The following is a 17,625-nucleotide window of genomic DNA, read 5'->3' as shown; positions in this document are numbered from 1 at the left end:
TGATGATCGACAAGAGATGCTGTGGTAATATATAACAAACAATAATGTCTTTAATCAAGTTGTGATGATCGACAAGAGATGCTGTGGTAATATATAACAAACAATAATGTCTTTAATCAAGTTGTGATGATCGACAAGAGATGCTGTGGTAATATATAACAAACAATAATGTCTTTAATCAAGTTGTGATGATCGACAAGAGATGCTGTGGTAATATATAACAAACAATAATGTCTTTAATCAACTTGTGATGATCGACAAGAGATGCTGTGGTAATATATAACAAACAATAATGTCTTTAATCAAGTTGTGATGATCGACAAGAGATGCTGTGGTAATATATAACAAACAATAATGTCTTTAATCAAGTTGTGATGATCGACAAGAGATGCTGTGGTAATATATAACAAACAATAATGTCTTTAATCAAGTTGTGATGATCGACAAGAGATGCTGTGGTAATATATAACAAACAATAATGTCTTTAATCAAGTTGTGATGATCGACAAGAGATGCTGTGGTAATATATAACAAACAATAATGTCTTTAATCAAGTTGTGATGATCGACAAGAGATGCTGTGGTAATATATAACAAACAATAATGTCTTTAATCAGCTTGTGATGATCGACAAGAGATGCTGTGGTAATATATAACAAACAATAATGTCTTTAATCAAGTTGTGATGATCGACAAGAGATGCTGTGGTAATATATAACAAACAATGTCTTTAATCAATAAGTCTTTAATCAAGTTGTGATGATCGACAAGAGATGCTGTGGTAATATATAACAAACAATAATGTCTTTAATCAAGTTGTGATGATCGACAAGAGATGCTGTGGTAATATATAACAAACAATAATGTCTTTAATCAAGTTGTGATGATCGACAAGAGATGCTGTGGTAATATATAACAAACAATAATGTCTTGTATGATCGACAAGAGATGCTGTGGATGATCAAACAATGTCTTTAATCAAGTTGTGATGATCGCAAGAGATGCTGTGGTAATATATAACAAACAATAATGTCTTTAATCAAGTTGTGATGATCGACAAGAGATGCTGTGGTAATATATAACAAACAATAATGTCTTTAATCAAGTTGTGATGATCGACAAGAGATGCTGTGGTAATATATAACAAACAATAATGTCTTTAATCAAGTTGTGATGATCGACAAGAGATGCTGTGGTAATATATAACAAACAATAATGTCTTTAATCAAGTTGTGATGATCGACAAGAGATGCTGTGGTAATATATAACAAACAATAATGTCTTTAATCAAGTTGTGATGATCGACAAGAGATGCTGTGGTAATATATAACAAACAATAATGTCTTTAATCAAGTTGTGATGATCGACAAGAGATGCTGTGGTAATATATAACAAACAATAATGTCTTTAATCAAGTTGTGATGATCGACAAGAGATGCTGTGGTAATATATAACAAACAATAATGTCTTTAATCAAGTTGTGATGATCGACAAGAGATGCTGTGGTAATATATAACAAACAATAATGTCTTTAATCAAGTTGTGATGATCGACAAGAGATGCTGTGGTAATATATAACAAACAATAATGTCTTTAATCAAGTTGTGATGATCGACAAGAGATGCTGTGGTAATATATAACAAACAATAATGTCTTTAATCAGAGATTGTGATGATCGACAAGAGATGCTGTGGTAATATATAACAAACAATAATGTCTTTAATCAAGTTGTGATGATCGACAAGAGATGCTGTGGTAATATATAACAAACAATAATGTCTTTAATCAAGTTGTGATGATCGACAAGAGATGCTGTGGTAATATATAACAAACAATAATGTCTTTAATCAAGCTTGTGATGATCGACAAGAGATGCTGTGGTAATATATAACAAACAATAATGTCTTTAATCAAGTTGTGATGAACAAGAGATGCTGTGGTAATATATAACAAACAATAATGTCTTTAATCGACAAGAGATGCTGTGTAATATATAACAAACAATAATGATCGACGACAAGAGATGCTGTGGTAATATATAACAAACAATAATGTCTTTAATCAAGTTGTGATGATCGACAAGAGATGCTGTGGTAATATATAACAAACAATAATGTCTTTAATCAAGTTGTGATGATCGACAAGAGATGCTGTGGTAATATATAACAAACAATAATGTCTTTAATCAACTTGTGATGATCGACAAGAGATGCTGTGGTAATATATAACAAACAATAATGTCTTTAATCAAGTTGTGATGATCGACAAGAGATGCTGTGGTAATATATAACAAACAATAATGTCTTTAATCAAGTTGTGATGATCGACAAGAGATGCTGTGGTAATATATAACAAACAATAATGTCTTTAATCAAGTTGTGATGATCGACAAGAGATGCTGTGGTAATATATAACAAACAATAATGTCTTTAATCAAGTTGTGATGATCGACAAGAGATGCTGTGGTAATATATAACAAACAATAATGTCTTTAATCAAGTTGTGATGATCGACAAGAGATGCTGTGGTAATATATAACAAACAATAATGTCTTTAATCAAGTTGTGATGATCGACAAGAGATGCTGTGGTAATATATAACAAACAATAATGTCTTTAATCAAGTTGTGATGATCGACAAGAGATGCTGTGGTAATATATAACAAACAATAATGTCTTTAATCAAGTTGTGATGATCGACAAGAGATGCTGTGCTGTCTTTAATGTGATGTAGATGCTGTGGTAATATATAACAAACAATAATGTCTTTAATCAAGTTGTGATGATCGACAAGAGATGCTGTGGTAATATATAACAAACAATAATGTCTTTAATCAAGTTGTGATGATCGACAAGAGATGCTGTGGTAATATATAACAAACAATAATGTCTTTAATCAAGTTGTGATGATCGACAAGAGATGCTGTGGTAATATATAACAAACAATAATGTCTTTAATCAAGTTGTGATGATCGACAAGAGATGCTGTGGTAATATATAACAAACAATAATGTCTTTAATCAAGTTGTGATGATCGACAAGAGATGCTGTGGTAATATATAACAAACAATAATGTCTTTAATCAAGTTGTGATGATCGACAAGAGATGCTGTGGTAATATATAACAATAATGTCTTTAATGTTGTGATGATCGACAAGAGATGCTGTGGTAATATATAACAAACAATAATGTCTTTAATCAAGTTGTGATGATCGACAAGAGATGCTGTGGTAATATATAACAAACAATAATGTCTTTAATCAAGTTGTGATGATCGACAAGAGATGCTGTGGTAATATATAACAAACAATAATGTCTTTAATCAAGTTGTGATGATCGACAAGAGATGCTGTGGTAATATATAACAAACAATAATGTCTTTAATCAAGTTGTGATGATCGACAAGAGATGCTGTGGTAATATATAACAAACAATAATGTCTTTAATCAAGTTGTGATGATCGACAAGAGATGCTGTGGTAATATATAACAAACAATAATGTCTTTAATCAAGTTGTGATGATCGACAAGAGATGCTGTGGTAATATATAACAAACAATAATGTCTTTAATCAAGTTGTGATGATCGACAAGAGATGCTGTGGTAATATATAACAAACAATAATGTCTTTAATCAAGTTGTGATGATCGACAAGAGATGCTGTGGTAATATATAACAAACAATAATGTCTTTAATCAAGTTGTGATGATCGACAAGAGATGCTGTGGTAATATATAACAAACAATAATGTCTTTAATCAAGTTGTGATGATCGACAAGAGATGCTGTGGTAATATATAACAAACAATAATGTCTTTAATCAAGTTGTGATGATCGACAAGAGATGCTGTGGTAATATATAACAAACAATAATGTCTTTAATCAAGTTGTGATGATCGACAAGAGATGCTGTGGTAATATATAACAAACAATAATGTCTTTAATCAAGTTGTGATGATCGACAAGAGATGCTGTGGTAATATATAACAAACAATAATGTCTTTAATCAAGTTGTGATGATCGACAAGAGATGCTGTGGTAATATATAACAAACAATAATGTCTTTAATCAAGTTGTGATGATCGACAAGAGATGCTGTGGTAATATATAACAAACAATAATGTCTTTAATCAAGTTGTGATGATCGACAAGAGATGCTGTGGTAATATATAACAAACAATAATGTCTTTAATCAAGTTGTGATGATCGACAAGAGATGCTGTGGTAATATATAACAAACAATAATGTCTTTAATCAAGTTGTGATGATCGACAAGAGATGCTGTGGTAATATATAACAAACAATAATGTCTTTAATCAAGTTGTGATGATCGACAAGAGATGCTGTGGTAATATATAACAAACAATAATGTCTTTAATCAAGTTGTGATGATCGACAAGAGATGCTGTGGTAATATATAACAAACAATAATGTCTTTAATCAAGTTGTGATGATCGACAAGAGATGCTGTGGTAATATATAACAAACAATAATGTCTTTAATCAAGTTGTGATGATCGACAAGAGATGCTGTGGTAATATATAACAAACAATAATGTCTTTAATCAAGTTGTGATGATCGACAAGAGATGCTGTGGTAATATATAACAAACAATAATGTCTTTAATCAAGTTGTGATGATCGACAAGAGATGCTGTGGTAATATATAACAAACAATAATGTCTTTAATCAAGTTGTGATGATCGACAAGAGATGCTGTGGTAATATATAACAAACAATAATGTCTTTAATCAAGTTGTGATGATCGACAAGAGATGCTGTGGTAATATATAACAAACAATAATGTCTTTAATCAAGTTGTGATGATCGACAAGAGATGCTGTGGTAATATATAACAAACAATAATGTCTTTAATCAAGTTGTGATGATCGACAAGAGATGCTGTGGTAATATATAACAAACAATAATGTCTTTAATCAAGTTGTGATGATCGACAAGAGATGCTGTGGTAATATATAACAAACAATAATGTCTTTAATCAAGTTGTGATGATCGACAAGAGATGCTGTGGTAATATATAACAAACAATAATGTCTTTAATCAAGTTGTGATGATCGACAAGAGATGCTGTGGTAATATATAACAAACAATAATGTCTTTAATCAAGTTGTGATGATCGACAAGAGATGCTGTGGTAATATATAACAAACAATAATGTCTTTAATCAAGTTGTGATGATCGACAAGAGATGCTGTGGTAATATATAACAAACAATAATGTCTTTAATCAAGTTGTGATGATCGACAAGAGATGCTGTGGTAATATATAACAAAACAATAATGTCTTTAATCAGCTTGTGATGATCGACAAGAGATGCTGTGGTAATATATAACAAACAATAATGTCTTTAATCAAGTTGTGATGATCGACAAGAGATGCTGTGGTAATATATAACAAACAATAATGTCTTTAATCAAGTTGTGATGATCGACAAGAGATGCTGTGGTAATATATAACAAACAATAATGTCTTTAATCAAGCTTGTGATGATCGACAAGAGATGCTGTGGTAATATATAACAAACAATAATGTCTTTAATCAAGTTGTGATGATCGACAAGAGATGCTGTGGTAATATATAACAAACAATAATGTCTTTAATCAAGTTGTGATGATCGACAAGAGATGCTGTGGTAATATATAACAAACAATAATGTCTTTAATCAAGTTGTGATGATCGACAAGAGATGCTGTGGTAATATATAACAAACAATAATGTCTTTAATCAAGTTGTGATGATCGACAAGAGATGCTGTGGTAATATATAACAAACAATAATGTCTTTAATCAAGTTGTGATGATCGACAAGAGATGCTGTGGTAATATATAACAAACAATAATGTCTTTAATCAAGTTGTGATGATCGACAAGAGATGCTGTGGTAATATATAACAAACAATAATGTCTTTAATCAATAATCGACAAGAGATGCTGTTAATAATAACAAACAATAATGTCTTTAATCAAGTTGTGATGATCGACAAGAGATGCTGTGGTAATATATAACAAACAATAATGTCTTTAATCAAGTTGTGATGATCGACAAGAGATGCTGTGGTAATATATAACAAACAATAATGTCTTTAATCAAGTTGTGATGATCGACAAGAGATGCTGTGGTAATATATAACAAACAATAATGTCTTTAATCAAGTTGTGATGATCGACAAGAGATGCTGTGGTAATATATAACAAACAATAATGTCTTTAATCAAGTTGTGATGATCGACAAGAGATGCTGTGGTAATATATAACAAACAATAATGTCTTTAATCAAGTTGTGATGATCGACAAGAGATGCTGTGGTAATATATAACAAACAATAATGTCTTTAATCAAGTTGTGATGATCGACAAGAGATGCTGTGGTAATATATAACAAACAATAATGTCTTTAATCAAGTTGTGATGATCGACAAGAGATGCTGTGGTAATATATAACAAACAATAATGTCTTTAATCAAGTTGTGATGATCGACAAGAGATGCTGTGGTAATATATAACAAACAATAATGTCTTTAATCAAGTTGTGATGATCGACAAGAGATGCTGTGGTAATATATAACAAACAATAATGTCTTTAATCAAGTTGTGATGATCGACAAGAGATGCTGTGGTAATATATAACAAACAATAATGTCTTTAATCAAGTTGTGATGATCGACAAGAGATGCTGTGGTAATATATAACAAACAATAATGTCTTTAATCAAGTTGTGATGATCGACAAGAGATGCTGTGGTAATATATAACAAACAATAATGTCTTTAATCAAGTTGTGATGATCGACAAGAGATGCTGTGGTAATATATAACAAACAATAATGTCTTTAATCAAGTTGTGATGATCGACAAGAGATGCTGTGGTAATATATAACAAACAATAATGTCTTTAATCAAGTTGTGATGATCGACAAGAGATGCTGTGGTAATATATAACAAACAATAATGTCTTTAATCAAGTTGTGATGATCGACAAGAGATGCTGTGGTAATATATAACAAGTTGTGATGATCGACAAGAGATGCTGTGGTAATATATAAACAATAATGTCTTTAATCAAGTTGTGATGATCGACAAGATATGCTGTGGTAATATATAACAAACAATAATGTCTTTAATCAAGTTGTAATGATCGACAAGAGATGCTGTGGTAATATATAACAAACAATAATGTCTTTAATCAAGTTGTGATGATCGACAAGAGATGCTGTGGTAATATATAACAAACAATAATGTCTTTAATCAAGTTGTGATGATCGACAAGAGATGCTGTGGTAATATATAACAAACAATAATGTCTTTAATCAAGTTGTGATGATCGACAAGAGATGCTGTGGTAATATATAACAAACAATAATGTCTTTAATCAAGTTGTGATGATCGACAAGAGATGCTGTGGTAATATATAACAAACAATAATGTCTTTAATCAAGTTGTGATGATCGACAAGAGATGCTGTGGTAATATATAACAAACAATAATGTCTTTAATCAAGTTGTGATGATCGACAAGAGATGCTGTGGTAATATATAACAAACAATAATGTCTTTAATCAAGTTGTGATGATCGACAAGAGATGCTGTGGTAATATATAACAAACAATAATGTCTTTAATCAAGTTGTGATGATCGACAAGAGATGCTGTGGTAATATATAACAAACAATAATGTCTTTAATCAAGTTGTGATGATCGACAAGAGATGCTGTGGTAATATATAACAAACAATAATGTCTTTAATCAAGTTGTGATGATCGACAAGAGATGCTGTGGTAATATATAACAAACAATAATGTCTTTAATCAAGTTGTGATGATCGACAAGAGATGCTGTGGTAATATATAACAAACAATAATGTCTTTAATCAAGTTGTGATGATCGACAAGAGATGCTGTGGTAATATATAACAAAATGCTGTGGTAATAATGTCTTTAATCAACTTGTGATGATCGACAAGAGATGCTGTGGTAATATATAACAAACAATAATGTCTTTAATCAAGTTGTGATGATCGACAAGAGATGCTGTGGTAATATATAACAAACAATAATGTCTTTAATCAAGTTGTGATGATCGACAAGAGATGCTGTGGTAATATATAACAAACAATAATGTCTTTAATCAAGTTGTGATGATCGACAAGAGATGCTGTGGTAATATATAACAAACAATAATGTCTTTAATCAAGTTGTGATGATCGACAAGAGATGCTGTGGTAATATATAACAAACAATAATGTCTTTAATCAAGTTGTGATGATCGACAAGAGATGCTGTGGTAATATATAACAAACAATAATGTCTTTAATCAAGTTGTGATGATCGACAAGAGATGCTGTGGTAATATATAACAAACAATAATGTCTTTAATCAAGTTGTGATGATCGACAAGAGATGCTGTGGTAATATATAACAAACAATAATGTCTTTAATCAAGTTGTGATGATCGACAAGAGATGCTGTGGTAATATATAACAAACAATAATGTCTTTAATCAAGTTGTGATGATCGACAAGAGATGCTGTGGTAATATATAACAAACAATAATGTCTTTAATCAAGTTGTGATGATCGACAAGAGATGCTGTGGTAATATATAACAAACAATAATGTCTTTAATCAAGTTGTGATGATCGACAAGAGATGCTGTGGTAATATATAACAAACAATAATGTCTTTAATCAAGTTGTGATGATCGACAAGAGATGCTGTGGTAATATATAACAAACAATAATGTCTTTAATCAAGTTGTGATGATCGACAAGAGATGCTGTGGTAATATATAACAAACAATAATGTCTTTAATCAAGTTGTGATGATCGACAAGAGATGCTGTGGTAATATATAACAAACAATAATGTCTTTAATCAAGTTGTGATGATCGACAAGAGATGCTGTGGTAATATATAACAAACAATAATGTCTTTAATCAAGTTGTGATGATCGACAAGAGATGCTGTGGTAATATATAACAAACAATAATGTCTTTAATCAAGTTGTGATGATCGACAAGAGATGCTGTGGTAATATATAACAAACAATAATGTCTTTAATCAAGTTGTGATGATCGACAAGAGATGCTGTGGTAATATATAACAAACAATAATGTCTTTAATCAAGTTGTGATGATCGACAAGAGATGCTGTGGTAATATATAACAAACAATAATGTCTTTAATCAAGTTGTGATGATCGACAAGAGATGCTGTGGTAATATATAACAAACAATAATGTCTTTAATCAGAGATTGTGATGATCGACAAGAGATGCTGTGGTAATATATAACAAACAATAATGTCTTTAATCAAGTTGTGATGATCGACAAGAGATGCTGTGGTAATATATAACAAACAATAATGTCTTTAATCAAGTTGTGATGATCGACAAGAGATGCTGTGGTAATATATAACAAACAATAATGTCTTTAATCAAGTTGTGATGATCGACAAGAGATGCTGTGGTAATATATAACAAACAATAATGTCTTTAATCAAGTTGTGATGATCGACAAGAGATGCTGTGGTAATATATAACAAACAATAATGTCTTTAATCAAGTTGTGATGATCGACAAGAGATGCTGTGGTAATATATAACAAACAATAATGTCTTTAATCAAGTTGTGATGATCGACAAGAGATGCTGTGGTAATATATAACAAACAATAATGTCTTTAATCAAGTTGTGATGATCGACAAGAGATGCTGTGGTAATATATAACAAACAAACAATAATGTGCTTTAATCAAGTTGTGATGATCGACAAGAGATGCTGTGGTAATATATAACAAACAATAATGTCTTTAATCAAGTTGTGATGATCGACAAGAGATGCTGTGGTAATATATAACAAACAATAATGTCTTTAATCAAGTTGTGATGATCGACAAGAGATGCTGTGGTAATATATAACAAACAATAATGTCTTTAATCAAGTTGTGATGATCGACAAGAGATGCTGTGGTAATATATAACAAACAATAATGTCTTTAATCAAGTTGTGATGATCGACAAGAGATGCTGTGGTAATATATAACAAACAATAATGTCTTTAATCAAGTTGTGATGATCGACAAGAGATGCTGTGGTAATATATAACAAACAATAATGTCTTTAATCAAGTTGTGATGATCGACAAGAGATGCTGTGGTAATATATAACAAACAATAATGTCTTTAATCAAGTTGTGATGATCGACAAGAGATGCTGTGGTAATATATAACAAACAATAATGTCTTTAATCAAGTTGTGATGATCGACAAGAGATGCTGTGGTAATATATAACAAACAATAATGTCTTTAATCAAGTTGTGATGATCGACAAGAGATGCTGTGGTAATATATATAACAAACAATAATGTCTTTAATCAAGTTGTGATGATCGACAAGAGATGCTGTGGTAATATATAACAAACAATAATGTCTTTAATCAAGTTGTGATGATCGACAAGAGATGCTGTGGTAATATATAACAAACAATAATGTCTTTAATCAAGTTGTGATGATCGACAAGAGATGCTGTGGTAATATATAACAAACAATAATGTCTTTAATCAAGTTGTGATGATCGACAAGAGATGCTGTGGTAATATATAACAAACAATAATGTCTTTAATCAAGTTGTGATGATCGACAAGAGATGCTGTGGTAATATATAACAAACAATAATGTCTTTAATCAAGTTGTGATGATCGACAAGAGATGCTGTGGTAATATATAACAAACAATAATGTCTTTAATCAAGTTGTGATGATCGACAAGAGACAAACAATAATGTCTTTAATCAAGTTGTGATGATCGACAAGAGATGCTGTGGTAATATATAACAAACAATAATGTCTTTAATCAAGTTGTGATGATCGACAAGAGATGCTGTGGTAATATATAACAAACAATAATGTCTTTAATCAAGTTGTGATGATCGACAAGAGATGCTGTGGTAATATATAACAAACAATAATGTCTTTAATCAAGTTGTGATGATCGACAAGAGATGCTGTGGTAATATATAACAAACAATAATGTCTTTAATCAAGTTGTGATGATCGACAAGAGATGCTGTGGTAATATATAACAAACAATAATGTCTTTAATCAAGTTGTGATGATCGACAAGAGATGCTGTGGTAATATATAACAAACAATAATGTCTTTAATCAAGTTGTGATGATCGACAAGAGATGCTGTGGTAATATATAACAAACAATAATGTCTTTAATCAAGTTGTGATGATCGACAAGAGATGCTGTGGTAATATATAACAAACAATAATGTCTTTAATCAAGTTGTGATGATCGACAAGAGATGCTGTGGTAATATATAACAAACAATAATGTCTTTAATCAAGTTGTGATGATCGACAAGAGATGCTGTGGTAATATATAACAAACAATAATGTCTTTAATCAAGTTGTGATGATCGACAAGAGATGCTGTGGTAATATATAACAAACAATAATGTCTTTAATCAAGTTGTGATGATCGACAAGAGATGCTGTGGTAATATATAACAAACAATAATGTCTTTAATCAAGTTGTGATGATCGACAAGAGATGCTGTGGTAATATATAACAAACAATAATGTCTTTAATCAAGTTGTGATGATCGACAAGAGATGCTGTGGTAATATATAACAAACAATAATGTCTTTAATCAAGTTGTGATGATCGACAAGAGATGCTGTGGTAATATATAACAAACAATAATGTCTTTAATCAAGTTGTGATGATCGACAAGAGATGCTGTGGTAATATATAACAAACAATAATGTCTTTAATCAAGTTGTGATGATCGACAAGAGATGCTGTGGTAATATATAACAAACAATAATGTCTTTAATCAAGTTGTGATGATCGACAAGAGATGCTGTGGTAATATATAACAAACAATAATGTCTTTAATCAAGTTGTGATGATCGACAAGAGATGCTGTGGTAATATATAACAAACAATAATGTCTTTAATCAAGTTGTGATGATCGACAAGAGATGCTGTGGTAATATATAACAAACAATAATGTCTTTAATCAAGTTGTGATGATCGACAAGAGATGCTGTGGTAATATATAACAAACAATAATGTCTTTAATCAAGTTGTGATGATCGACAAGAGATGCTGTGGTAATATATAACAAACAATAATGTCTTTAATCAAGTTGTGATGATCGACAAGAGATGCTGTGGTAATATATAACAAACAATAATGTCTTTAATCAAGTTGTGATGATCGACAAGAGATGCTGTGGTAATATATAACAAACAATAATGTCTTTAATCAAGTTGTGATGATCGACAAGAGATGCTGTGGTAATATATAACAAACAATAATGTCTTTAATCAAGTTGTGATGATCGACAAGAGATGCTGTGGTAATATATAACAAACAATAATGTCTTTAATCAAGTTGTGATGATCGACAAGAGATGCTGTGGTAATATATAACAAACAATAATGTCTTTAATCAAGTTGTGATGATCGACAAGAGATGCTGTGGTAATATATAACAAACAATAATGTCTTTAATCAAGTTGTGATGATCGACAAGAGATGCTGTGGTAATATATAACAAACAATAATGTCTTTAATCAAGTTGTGATGATCGACAAGAGATGCTGTGGTAATATATAACAAACAATAATGTCTTTAATCAAGTTGTGATGATCGACAAGAGATGCTGTGGTAATATATAACAAACAATAATGTCTTTAATCAATAAGTCTTTAATCAAGTTGTGATGATCGACAAGAGATGCTGTGGTAATATATAACAAACAATAATGTCTTTAATCAAGTTGTGATGATCGACAAGAGATGCTGTGGTAATATATAACAAACAATAATGTCTTTAATCAAGTTGTGATGATCGACAAGAGATGCTGTGGTAATATATAACAAACAATAATGTCTTTAATCAAGTTGTGATGATCGACAAGAGATGCTGTGGTAATATATAACAAACAATAATGTCTTTAATCAAGTTGTGATGATCGACAAGAGATGCTGTGGTAATATATAACAAACAATAATGTCTTTAATCAAGTTGTGATGATCGACAAGAGATGCTGTGGTAATATATAACAAACAATAATGTCTTTAATCAGCTTGTGATGATCGACAAGAGATGCTGTGGTAATATATAACAAACAATAATGTCTTTAATCAAGTTGTGATGATCGACAAGAGATGCTGTGGTAATATATAACAAACAATAATGTCTTTAATCAAGTTGTGATGATCGACAAGAGATGCTGTGGTAATATATAACAAACAATAATGTCTTTAATCAAGTTGTGATGATCGACAAGAGATGCTGTGGTAATATATAACAAACAATAATGTCTTTAATCAAGTTGTGATGATCGACAAGAGATGCTGTGGTAATATATAACAAACAATAATGTCTTTAATCAAGTTGTGATGATCGACAAGAGATGCTGTGGTAATATATAACAAACAATAATGTCTTTAATCAAGTTGTGATGATCGACAAGAGATGCTGTGGTAATATATAACAAACAATAATGTCTTTAATCAAGTTGTGATGATCGACAAGAGATGCTGTGGTAATATATAACAAACAATAATGTCTTTAATCAAGTTGTGATGATCGACAAGAGATGCTGTGGTAATATATAACAAACAATAATGTCTTTAATCAAGTTGTGATGATCGACAAGAGATGCTGTGGTAATATATAACAAACAATAATGTCTTTAATCAAGTTGTGATGATCGACAAGAGATGCTGTGGTAATATATAACAAACAATAATGTCTTTAATCAAGTTGTGATGATCGACAAGAGATGCTGTGGTAATATATAACAAACAATAATGTCTTTAATCAAGTTGTGATGATCGACAAGAGATGCTGTGGTAATATATAACAAACAATAATGTCTTTAATCAAGTTGTGATGATCGACAAGAGATGCTGTGGTAATATATAACAAACAATAATGTCTTTAATCAAGTTGTGATGATCGACAAGAGATGCTGTGGTAATATATAACAAACAATAATGTCTTTAATCAAGTTGTGATGATCGACAAGAGATGCTGTGGTAATATATAACAAACAATAATGTCTTTAATCAAGTTGTGATGATCGACAAGAGATGCTGTGGTAATATATAACAAACAATAATGTCTTTAATCAAGTTGTGATGATCGACAAGAGATGCTGTGGTAATATATAACAAACAATAATGTCTTTAATCAAGTTTGTGATGATCGACAAGAGATGCTGTGGTAATATATAACAAACAATAATGTCTTTAATCAAGTTGTGATGATCGACAAGAGATGCTGTGGTAATATATAACAAACAATAATGTCTTTAATCAAGTTGTGATGATCGACAAGAGATGCTGTGGTAATATATAACAAACAATAATGTCTTTAATCAAGTTGTGATGATCGACAAGAGATGCTGTGGTAATATATAACAAACAATAATGTCTTTAATCAAGTTGTGATGATCGACAAGAGATGCTGTGGTAATATATAACAAACAATAATGTCTTTAATCAAGTTGTGATGATCGACAAGAGATGCTGTGGTAATATATAACAAACAATAATGTCTTTAATCAAGTTGTGATGATCGACAAGAGATGCTGTGGTAATATATAACAAACAATAATGTCTTTAATCAAGTTGTGATGATCGACAAGAGATGCTGTGGTAATATATAACAAACAATAATGTCTTTAATCAAGTTGTGATGATCGACAAGAGATGCTGTGGTAATATATAACAAACAATAATGTCTTTAATCAAGTTGTGATGATCGACAAGAGATGCTGTGGTAATATATAACAAACAATAATGTCTTTAATCAAGTTGTGATGATCGACAAGAGATGCTGTGGTAATATATAACAAACAATAATGTCTTTAATCAAGTTGTGATGATCGACAAGAGATGCTGTGGTAATATATAACAAACAATAATGTCTTTAATCAAGTTGTGATGATCGACAAGAGATGCTGTGGTAATATATAACAAACAATAATGTCTTTAATCAAGTTGTGATGATCGACAAGAGATGCTGTGGTAATATATAACAAACAATAATGTCTTTAATCAAGTTGTGATGATCGACAAGAGATGCTGTGGTAATATATAACAAACAATAATGTCTTTAATCAAGTTGTGATGATCGACAAGAGATGCTGTGGTAATATATAACAAACAATAATGTCTTTAATCAAGTTGTGATGATCGACAAGAGATGCTGTGGTAATATATAACAAACAATAATGTCTTTAATCAAGTTGTGATGATCGACAAGAGATGCTGTGGTAATATATAACAAACAATAATGTCTTTAATCAAGTTGTGATGATCGACAAGAGATGCTGTGGTAATATATAACAAACAATAATGTCTTTAATCAATATTGTGATGATCGACAAGAGATGCTGTGGTAATATATAACAAACAATAATGTCTTTAATCAAGTTGTGATGATCGACAAGAGATGCTGTGGTAATATATAACAAACAATAATGTCTTTAATCAAGTTGTGATGATCGACAAGAGATGCTGTGGTAATATATAACAAACAATAATGTCTTTAATCAAGTTGTGATGATCGACAAGAGATGCTGTGGTAATATATAACAAACAATAATGTCTTTAATCAAGTTGTGATGATCGACAAGAGATGCTGTGGTAATATATAACAAACAATAATGTCTTTAATCAAGTTGTGATGATCGACAAGAGATGCTGTGGTAATATATAACAAACAATAATGTCTTTAATCAAGTTGTGATGATCGACAAGAGATGCTGTGGTAATATATAACAAACAATAATGTCTTTAATCAAGTTGTGATGATCGACAAGAGATGCTGTGGTAATATAATATATAACAAACAATAATGCTGTGTCTTTAATCAATCAAGTTGTGATGATCGACAAGAGATGCTGTGGTAATATATAACAAACAATAATGTCTTTAATCAAGTTGTGATGATCGACAAGAGATGCTGTGGTAATATATAACAAACAATAATGTCTTTAATCAAGTTGTGATGATCGACAAGAGATGCTGTGGTAATATATAACAAACAATAATGTCTTTAATCAAGTTGTGATGATCGACAAGAGATGCTGTGGTAATATATAACAAAACAATAATGTCTTTAATCAAGTTGTGATGATCGACAAGAGATGCTGTGGTAATATATAACAAACAATAATGTCTTTAATCAAGTTGTGATGATCGACAAGAGATGCTGTGGTAATATATAACAAACAATAATGTCTTTAATCAAGTTGTGATGATCGACAAGAGATGCTGTGGTAATATATAACAAACAATAATGTCTTTAATCAAGTTGTGATGATCGACAAGAGATGCTGTGGTAATATATAACAAACAATAATGTCTTTAATCAAGTTGTGATGATCGACAAGAGATGCTGTGGTAATATATAACAAACAATAATGTCTTTAATCAAGTTGTGATGATCGACAAGAGATGCTGTGGTAATATATAACAAACAATAATGTCTTTAATCAAGTTGTGATGATCGACAAGAGATGCTGTGGTAATATATAACAAACAATAATGTCTTTAATCAAGTTGTGATGATCGACAAGAGATGCTGTGGTAATATATAACAAACAATAATGTCTTTAATCAAGTTGTGATGATCGACAAGAGATGCTGTGGTAATATATAACAAACAATAATGTCTTTAATCAAGTTGTGATGATCGACAAGAGATGCTGTGGTAATATATAACAAACAATAATGTCTTTAATCAAGTTGTGATGATCGACAAGAGATGCTGTGGTAATATATAACAAACAATAATGTCTTTAATCAAGTTGTGATGATCGACAAGAGATGCTGTGGTAATATATAACAAACAATAATGTCTTTAATCAAGTTGTGATGATCGACAAGAGATGCTGTGGTAATATATAACAAACAATAATGTCTTTAATCAAGTTGTGATGATCGACAAGAGATGCTGTGGTAATATATAACAAACAATAATGTCTTTAATCAAGTTGTGATGATCGACAAGAGATGCTGTGGTAATATATAACAAACAATAATGTCTTTAATCAAGTTGTGATGATCGACAACAGATGCTATGGTAATATATAACAAATGTCTTTAATCAAGTTGTGATGATCGACAAGAGATGCTGTGGTAATATATAACAAACAATAATGTCTTTAATCAAGTTGTGATGATCGACAAGAGATGCTGTGGTAATATATAACAAACAATAATGTCTTTAATCAAGTTGTGATGATCGACAAGAGATGCTGTGGTAATATATAACAAACAATAATGTCTTTAATCTTTAAAGTTGTGATGATCGACAAGAGATGCTGTGGTAATATATAACAAACAATAATGTCTTTAATCAAGTTGTGATGATCGACAAGAGATGCTGTGGTAATATATAACAAACAAACAGTTGTGAATGTCTTTAATCAATGTTGTGATGATCGACAAGAGATGCTGTGGTAATATATAACAAACAATAATGTCTTTAATCAAGTTGTGATGATCGACAAGAGATGCTGTGGTAATATATAACAAACAATAATGTCTTTAATCAAGTTGTGATGATCGACAAGAGATGCTGTGGTAA

At 30.7% G+C, this 17,625-nt stretch overlaps 1 protein-coding gene across 1 annotated transcript in view; it reads right to left on the bottom strand.

Annotated features, from left to right (window-relative positions):
- The window catches only part of LOC143236796 (uncharacterized), a 133,018-nt gene that overhangs the window by 99,570 nt on the left and 15,823 nt on the right, over positions 1-17,625 (bottom strand). The window lies entirely within an intron of this gene.

Source organism: Tachypleus tridentatus, chromosome 13, assembly GCF_004210375.1.
Source record: "Tachypleus tridentatus isolate NWPU-2018 chromosome 13, ASM421037v1, whole genome shotgun sequence".
In the NCBI taxonomy this organism is placed as follows: Eukaryota; Metazoa; Arthropoda; class Merostomata; order Xiphosura; family Limulidae; genus Tachypleus; species Tachypleus tridentatus.
Note: the sequence above shows the minus strand (reverse complement) of the source record. Positions and strands in the feature narration are given on the sequence as shown.